We start from the raw sequence: 9,152 nt of genomic DNA, 5'->3' as shown, positions 1-9,152 counted from the left end.
TGAGAGAGAAGTAAAGAAAAGTCTTTAAGTGAGTTTGCTTGCTGGTAATCATTCTCACCCGATCTAGGGTGTGAATGCTAACTTGGTTGGGGAGGTGCAAAGGATGGAACCTCTTTTCCAAGCCACCTCACCCATTTTTACATCTGTAACATAGCAGAAAAAGAAATAAAATTCAATTGTTTTAATTACTAGAACTGTGGGTTTCCACTCGCCCCTTCATAAACTCTCGCCTTCATTCCCCAAAATGGTTAAGCCTAACCCTTCTCTCTGTTCAAAATGACTGCCTAAGGCCTTGTTCCGGGCAACCGTCGTACCTTCTCGATGTCAAGCAAGGCAAGGGAGGAGCAAAAAAAAAGAGAAAGTTGGCGCCCTGCCCTATTACTGATGCCATGCAGCCTAGATAGAAAACGGGACGAAGACTGACCTTTGTACCATCTATGAAGATGTGATGGGTAATTCCCGAGGTTATTTATAGGCGATGCAACAGCAATCGAGAGAGAGAAGCACGTAGAACACCACCAGGGACAGGTGTCCTTAACCTTGCCTGACCCTCGAACTTTCCACGTGTTCGACCTCGAGGTTCGAACCAGTATATCTTCGTAGTGGCATTTTAATTCCCTCCTCCTTCATCACCAGCACCCTATCGAACAAGGGCACCATCGGCTTAAGTTAATGTGCCAGAATAAGGTTTCTTAGTCATTCACGATTCCTGTTATTTCTCTGTCTGATTTTCATTTATTTTCCATTGTGGGATCACCTTCAGTAATTTGCGTTGGAGCATTCAGTTTTAACATAATTGTGCATTAGTGTTGAACTGAGTTATTTGGCACCCTCTGTACATTTCCCTCAGTTCCCTTTGAGCGTCTTATTATTCTTGCAAGTAACCATTTTACACATATTGCAGATAGGCCTCTACTGTGGAATCACTCGGCTCTATCCAGTGCAGTCCCCTTCTACCCCCGCAATGTTTCTTATTATGAAGACATCATCGGCGTAGAGTATTTATTCTGTGTAGGATTCATTCATTTAGCAGGCCCTTATTATTACCTGCCCAGTAATTCATCATTCCTCTGATCTGTGTTTGTTATGTAAATATAATTAGTTAGGAGAACCCTTGAGTTTACGTAATTTTCTCTCACATGAAGAAGGCCCTAAGCCACAGATTTTCCCTTGCTTGTCTACAAAGTTGTCCTAATATCAAGTCAGATGTGTAATAAATACAGTAGATTTCTTGATAATGTAAGGAACTCCCTGTGTTCATCCATTGCCGCCCAGACTCAAGTAAGTATCCCCTTGACATTCGTAGCAAAAAAAAAAAATATATATATATATATACATATATATATACACATACATAATATATATACATATATATATACATACATACATATATATATATATATATATATATATATATATATATATATATATATATATATATATATATATATATATATATATATATATATATATACATATATATATATATACACACACATACATACATATATATACACACATACATACATATATATATACACACACACATATATATATATATATATATATATATATATATATATATATATATATATATATATATATATAAATGAAGACAGGAGCAGACACTCAAACAGGCAAATTGGAGTAACAGAAAGGCATTCTTTCTTCTTTATCTATTTATTGTTACACCGATGTTTCGTATCTCTTGATACATCTTCTAGGCTGAAAAAGCGATGAACTTAAACAGTACTGTGTATTAACACTAAAAGGTATACACATTATATACTTAACACCATGTTAAATGACAATTTAAAAGAAAAAAAAGGGACAACCTTAAAAACACTCACAAGATATTAAAAAATAAAAAGTATTTTAAAAAGGAACAGAACAGCAGAAGAAGGCCGGGGCCAATACAAAAAAAATAAATAAATAAATAAATAAATAAATAAATAAATAAATAAATAAATAAATAAAGAGACACCTACCCACACCGGTAGTGTAAAGCAAACTGACACAGATAAGCAATGCAAGGAGGGGAGAGAAGGGGGGGGGGGTGTATAAACAAATAAGTTACAGCAGGTAGTTAAGCGATGAACAGCTGGGTGGAAGTTGATTGGTGATTAAGGGCAGGGACAGTTAATTTAATCATAATGGATTCAAGTGTGGTTAACTCTTCCACGTATCGGGTTCTCCCCACAATACTAAAATCCTTAGCATCTACATGTGTCTTACAAATTTTGCTGTGATTCCTTACATTGGACCGCTCGGGATTGGATAATCGACAGCCTGTTCTAAAACTAACTCCTTGATGAGAGGAGATTCGGACTTTTAGCAGCCTCCTGGTACAACCGATGTAAGTGCCGAGATCACATCTAGGACAATTATATTTATAAATCACACCGGAAGTAAACAAGGGGCTAATCTTGTCCTTGACATGGAAAAGAGATGCAATGGTTCGTGGGTTTATTGGGATTAACTTGAGATTGAGAGCGGGTAACTGTCCGTTGAATAGCCTGATGCATTTTTTCCGAAATTTATTGTCATGTAAAAAAGGGAATCTTGCATACAAACATAATTTGGGGGCACTATGGACTAAAGGTGGGGGGTTAAGTTTCAAATTAAGCAATCTGTTGAGAGCTCTATGGAAAATCACTGATGGGTAGTAATTACTCTTAAAATAATCATTGAGGATAATCACCTCAGCATGAAATGCGGACCAACTTGAGGTCAGGTTAATGGCTCTATGAAGGAGAGTGGTCAAGGAATTCATTTTAAAATTGTAAAAACACGAGCTATAAAAATTTGTTCTAAGGCCAGTAAAAGTGTTCTTCCGATAAATACCAGTATGGAAGCCAGTTTCATCCTTAGTTACCTTTACGTCCAGGAAGGGGAGAGAATTATCGGTTTCAATCTCAATGGTAAATTTAATGTTCTGGTGCTGCGCATTTAAATGTTCCAAAAATGTGTCAGCATGGTAGTCAAATCTAAAAAGGGCAAATGTATCATCAACGTAACGTTTATAAAAGAGTGGACGGAAATCAGAAGGACATTCATCGATAGCTAGCTCCTCCAGGGAGTTCATAAAGATGTTGGCAAAGGTTGGTCCCAAAGGACTGCCCATTGCCATCCCCTCTATTTGTTTAAAAACAGTACCATTAAAAATGAAGGCTGTGTCCAGCACAGCCAATTCTAAAAGTGATTTAAACTGAGTTTTGCTAAATTGATTAAAATAGGAATTATCAGTTGGAAATAACTTTTTTAAAATTATGTCTATAGTCTCAGCTACAGGAACATTTGTGGACAGCGATTCTACGTCAAAACTAACCATGAACAAATCTGGGTCTTGCTTAATGACATCGTCTTTGAAGGTGGTCGAATTAGTCAAAGTGTACTTATTATTGGTAAGGGGCTGAAGCAATGGGACAAGGAATTTGGCTATTTTATAACTGGAAGTATTAATGGAGGAAAGAATGGGTCTAAGGGGAATTCCGTCCTTGTGTATTTTAGGCAGTCCATACATAACTCCGTATGTAGATCCAGTTACCAGGAGGTCCTGATAAGTATTGTCATCTATTGTTTTGTTTTGTTTAAGTGTTCTAAGGAATCTGTTAATTTTGTCTTCTGGTTTGGTAATGTTGTAAAGGTCAGGTTCGCCAACTTTAGTAAAGTTCGACGTGTCACATAAAATGTCGTTCATTTTCTGTATGTAGCTGGACCTATCAAGAATTACTGTGCCTTTGCCCTTGTCTGGACGAGTGATGATTATATTTTCGTCTTTTGCTAGGTCTCTAAGAATATCGTGGTCTTTTTTGGTAAAGAAAGGGGCCCATCTAGGTTTAAGATTTTTGAAGGTACTGTGGGCAAGGGCTGAAAATTGCGATCTCAAAAATTCTACATTGTTACAGAAAGGAAGTCTAATTATCCTCTGAAAGAGCATTTCCAGTGGTAGAAAGAACTGTTGGTAGTTTGGTCGGTAGTTCGGGAGACCAAAGTCCGGTCCTAATGATAATAGAAACTCTTCTCTCTTTGACAGGGTGCGCTTGGAAAAATTAAATACAGAACGAGTATTATTATTAAGAGAGGGAACGGTGATGCCGAGGTTTCGTAGTTTCTTGAAATGTCTTTCTTCTGTAGTTTGAACGAAAGAGGCAATAGCCTTGTTGAACAAGCTATTAAAAATGATAGAATCCAGCAACGTCAGTGAGTCAAGCACAGTAGTCCTATGTCTAGTCATAATGTTATGCACACGGTTCAATTCTCTGGTCTTAGATCGTATTTCCAATTCGAGGAGATTCTTAGTGGCGTCGGTATAAAATTCAGAATTATAAAGAGAGGCTTTGTACACTAAATTTAATGAATTTCGGGATAACGTTATTAAACTGGCAATATCGTAGGAAGTTGAGGTCCAGGTTTATCTTGTTATATTTCTTGGTAAATTTCTCCAGGAGGCGACAGCTGTTCAGAAGGTGTGGGTCGTATCTTGTTCGTATCAGTGAGTGGAAGTCATCCACGCCCCGCGAGCGAAGACGGATGAGGAAAAGAGCGGCGAAGAGGAAACTTCCAAGGGCCATGGTGTTGGTGTTTACAGGTCGCTGTTCAGCAAGGGTCCATCCGAGATAAAAAATGAAGACAGGAGCAGACACTCAAATTTGCCTGTTTGAGTGTCTGTTACTCCAATATATATATATATATATATATATATATATATATATATATATATATATATATATATATATATATATATATAAAATGTTGATGCAGGAGTCGTTCTCCAAATTTTACCTCTTAGAATTGTGATATTCTATCCTTAGTCAGTTAGTTTTGGTTTTTGTTAACTTGATTTCCTGTTATCAGGAGCACAACACTATAGTCTAAGCAAATTAGCCCAAAAATGGGTCAAACCCGGAAGTAATTAGCAAAAAGCCATATTTGGTACCATTAGATCCACAATTTCCTGTAGATTAACTCACTAAAAGCCTCACTTCATAGCTTTTGGTGAAAAAATAACAAATGCAAACGTGAACTATGGTCTTTAGCAGATTTTCACTCAATTTGTGAGGATATTTTTCGCCATTATAGACATGTAGGTACTCTGGTTCAACAAATTTCTTTTTATTTGTTAAGAAAATCTTTATGACCTTATTTTACAAGAAATTTTCAGTTAGCATGAGCTTCTCATATAATATTTACAGTTGACCCTGGGTTTAAAGAAAGCTAAGTAGTATTGGTATGATTACTGTATATATAGTGAGTATCATCACATTGAGCAAACACATGAATAAAATGTAGATTAAAATCATACTGTTTCCCCTACATAAATAAGTCAAACAAATTTCTGTCTGTTTCACTATAGTCATCATCTATTGGAAGCTCAGGTGCAACATGATTCACCTTGACAGCCACCACATGCTGATACGCATTTCAGGTCGCTACGAACACAAGAACAGATATTTCCAGAACACACATATTTGTTTGAAATTTTGCATTTGCATCTAATAAATCGCAATATTCTCTCTGGGGCAGGCTCAAGATCTGTCATCACAGGTGTCATAATTCCATTCTTTAGAGACCACCCCCATCTAGAGGGTTAAGGCAGTTAGGACAGAGTTTTCCATTGTGCAACTTGAAGGTGGACTCGATATGCATGGAACTTCAATGCATTGTCAGTTGGAGGTAAAGTTTCAGGTTGTAGGTGCATACATGTTGATACCAATTCCATGAACTTGGCATACAGGAGAGATGACAATGTATCTGATGATTTGCCTCGATAACTAGAAAAGGATGAAAATGATGTTAAGAACTCTGATATAAATTGATTTCTAACTTATTTTGAATTTTGCATGAATACTGGGTATTGAAATTTTATCAAGCATCTGTGGTACATGAAGTCTTACACACTTGGCATAATTGTAGTGACCTGTCGCAGCAAACAGATCAACCATCTTGCTCAGAGCACCTAGATGCAGTGCCCAGTTTCCTATTCTTCCTGCATGTATGAAGAGCTTTAGGACATCAATATAATGAATATACTGGAGCCAGAATTTTGCTGTTCTAGATGTATAGCAAGGTAACCTTTATATCTTTTCAGCTGATCTTCTAGCTGGATCAGCTCCTCTGATGTTTGAAGATGTACTTCAGAATTTATTGGATCCTCATGAAGTTTCCTGTCAATCAATTCCAGGTTTTCTACTTGTTCTGTTGGTAAAGGTTATACAAATTTAAATGCAGGGTCCCTTTTAATAAAGATGTCCATTTCAGAGCTGCTCACATCACTATCTTGTCTATATTCTTCGCCCTCCTCTTCTGTACTCATTTCAATTCTATCAATATGAGCTGGGAAAAAATATAGACAAAAGCTTTGAATGAAGTGCTGAGGTGATAAGAAAGTGACCTCTAAGAGCCCTTGAAATTGCTTTTCCAGACAGCATGTGTTCCACCGCATTGTTACAATACACAGTGCTGAGTGCCTCAGAAATTCCAGACCCTTTCATAACGTCACCAATACTTTCAAGGAAACTCATCATGAGATGAAAACCACCCAAGATCAGAACCACATTCAGTGATTTTGCTTGCACTACCTCCATTGCTTTTAACCAAAGTGGCTGATCAAAAGTTACCACGGGTGTATGAACTTTCAGACATTTGGATTGGTTTATGATGAATAATAATGTTGAGTATATGCATGAGAGATCTGAAGGGTTTAGATCAATTATTGGAAGAAGGACACTGAAGATTTTCCAGGATATTCTCCTCCACAGACTTCAGTCATATAGCCAGACCAGTTTGGACGAGTTCCCTTATCTTTCAAGAGTATAGCACTGCTCCAGAGTAAATCTAGTTGGACGGGAAAATGAATGTCTTGCATAAGATCCAGCGTACACCTTTCCTTCAAGACCAATTTCGACAATCCAGTTGATGATGACGAATAGTTTATGATTGGGATGCCCTTGTGTTTAATCACATCTACCTTCTTCAATTTGTTGCGTTTGATTGGAGAGTGACTTGTTGGATATGAAGAACCAAGCTTACCAGTGGTCGACAATATTATGCCCATGCCATGTAGGGAGCCTTTTCCATCCAAGGTTCTGATGTTGTGATCGACGTTGTCAGCTGACCACTAGGTAAACGATTCAGCTAATTTGCTAACTTCTTTGTCATAGCTGTCATTTTCCATAGTAGGTTGTTTATACCTGGTTACTTCATCCATGCTCACACAAAAACCTAATTTGTTAAGCTGATCAATAAGCCACCTTGATCCAAAGACATGGTCAACATCTACACCCAGCCCAAAAAGTATGGGTGGTACAGATGATCGTGGACGGGTGGCGCTAACTAATGCTTGACCAATACCGCATTGTTTTAATGTATTTTTATAAATATACTGAATAAACAATCGCAGTTTCCAAGGAATCCATTCCAATGCATGTTCAGTACTCTGCATCTTTTCTGTTGTTGGGTACCACTCACAGTCGAAATTGCTAGATCGAATATCATCTAATATCAAATTTGCAGCCATTGATATTATTCTTTCAGCTTCATCCTGAGTACTAGACTTTCGATCCTGGCACCATTTGTCACTAATTAAGTATTCCATCATGTTACGAAACAAACCTTGCTACTTTTACCCCCCTTCAAAAATAGTAATGTGGTCTCCATGCCTTTGCTTTAACTTTGTTTTCAACCATTTCTAACTATACACACTATCCTCAGAGCCAGCTATTTCTACCATTCTATTGTAGATCTCAGTCACTGTGTGGATTTCAGCATCAGATTCCAACCAAGTGCAAACTACACTGAAATTAGCCATCCTATCTTGATCATTTGGTCTTCCAGGTGTAGAACTTGCTGGTATATTTCTCTTGAATTCATCTCGACAATGAAAGTGGTATCATGCTTCAGCTGCTACCAAATCAATACAATCCAATAGTCTCCTTTTCACATTTTCTGCGAATTGATCATTTCTAGAAGAGCAAATACGTGAACTTGCCGCCAATCAATGCGATCAGGGTGGTTTCTTTCGTAAACACACTCTTTCTCACATAATATGCACTGTTTTTTCCAGTTAAGCTTGAGTACCTCAGATCGTCTTGTTGCAAATTTTTGCATTTTCATCTTGCTCTCAGTTGGCTCCGGTGACTTCCGTTTCATTTCATTATATACACTTGTCTGGCAGTCTCTGTGAATACGAATTATTGTTCCACTGCTTTCCTTGTCAAAAGCATATCAGTCATTTGATAATCACCTATTGATTTGCTATATTCAACAAGCTTTTCCACTCCTTTCTTCACAGTTGTGAGATCTTCATGTTGTGACTGGGGATCTTTGCATTTAATACAGCAATATTCATGTAATGCTTCATCCATGGTCGTATGATCTTGTGTCTTCGAACTGTTTCCTTTTTCTCAATTCATCACTAATCTTTTCTCGTTCACTTTACAATCTGTGATATCAAAAGATGGAACTACAATAAATTAGAATAAAACAAAATAGAAATGATCAAAACACTTAAAATCGAAATTTGCATAGAATAAAACAGATTCTAGTTTCACTCCTAAAATTTTATTAATTTACTCACCAAAAACAGCTAAATTACAGAATCCTTTTAATAAAAAAAACTGCAATTTCTTGAATACATTGGTATTTAGAAACTGTACAAACTATTTTAAAGATAATACAAAAAGTATATTAAGATCCCTGTTAAAAGTAGTACATTTGATCCAATAATGATACAGCCGAAAAATGGTGGAAAAAACACTAAAAACCACTCTTTACGTTTATATTTGTGAAAACATTTCACCAAAAACTATGAAGTGGGGCTTTTAGTGGGATAATCTAAAAAAAAAAAAATGCGATTCTAATGGTACCAAATATATCTTTATGCTAATTACTTCCAGGTTCAACCCTAATTTGCTTACACTACTTCTAGCAGCACCCCAGTGAATTGCAGCTTCCCTCGGCCGAGTTTTCTTTTTGCTGTTTCAAACCCTCTGTCCTGTTTAATGACATCTTCAATTATTTCTGTTGTTCTATTGCGAAGGTCTTCTCGTTGCTTTTTCTGTATAGTTTTGTTTAGTTCTGCTGCTTCAGTTTTCTCCCACACTGTTGATTGGGGGCTTGAGATTTCTACGTTTTTTCGTGAGATTCTTTGT

Source organism: Macrobrachium rosenbergii, chromosome 16, assembly GCF_040412425.1.
Source record: "Macrobrachium rosenbergii isolate ZJJX-2024 chromosome 16, ASM4041242v1, whole genome shotgun sequence".
In the NCBI taxonomy this organism is placed as follows: domain Eukaryota; kingdom Metazoa; phylum Arthropoda; class Malacostraca; order Decapoda; family Palaemonidae; genus Macrobrachium; species Macrobrachium rosenbergii.
This window is presented reverse-complemented; position numbering follows the sequence as displayed.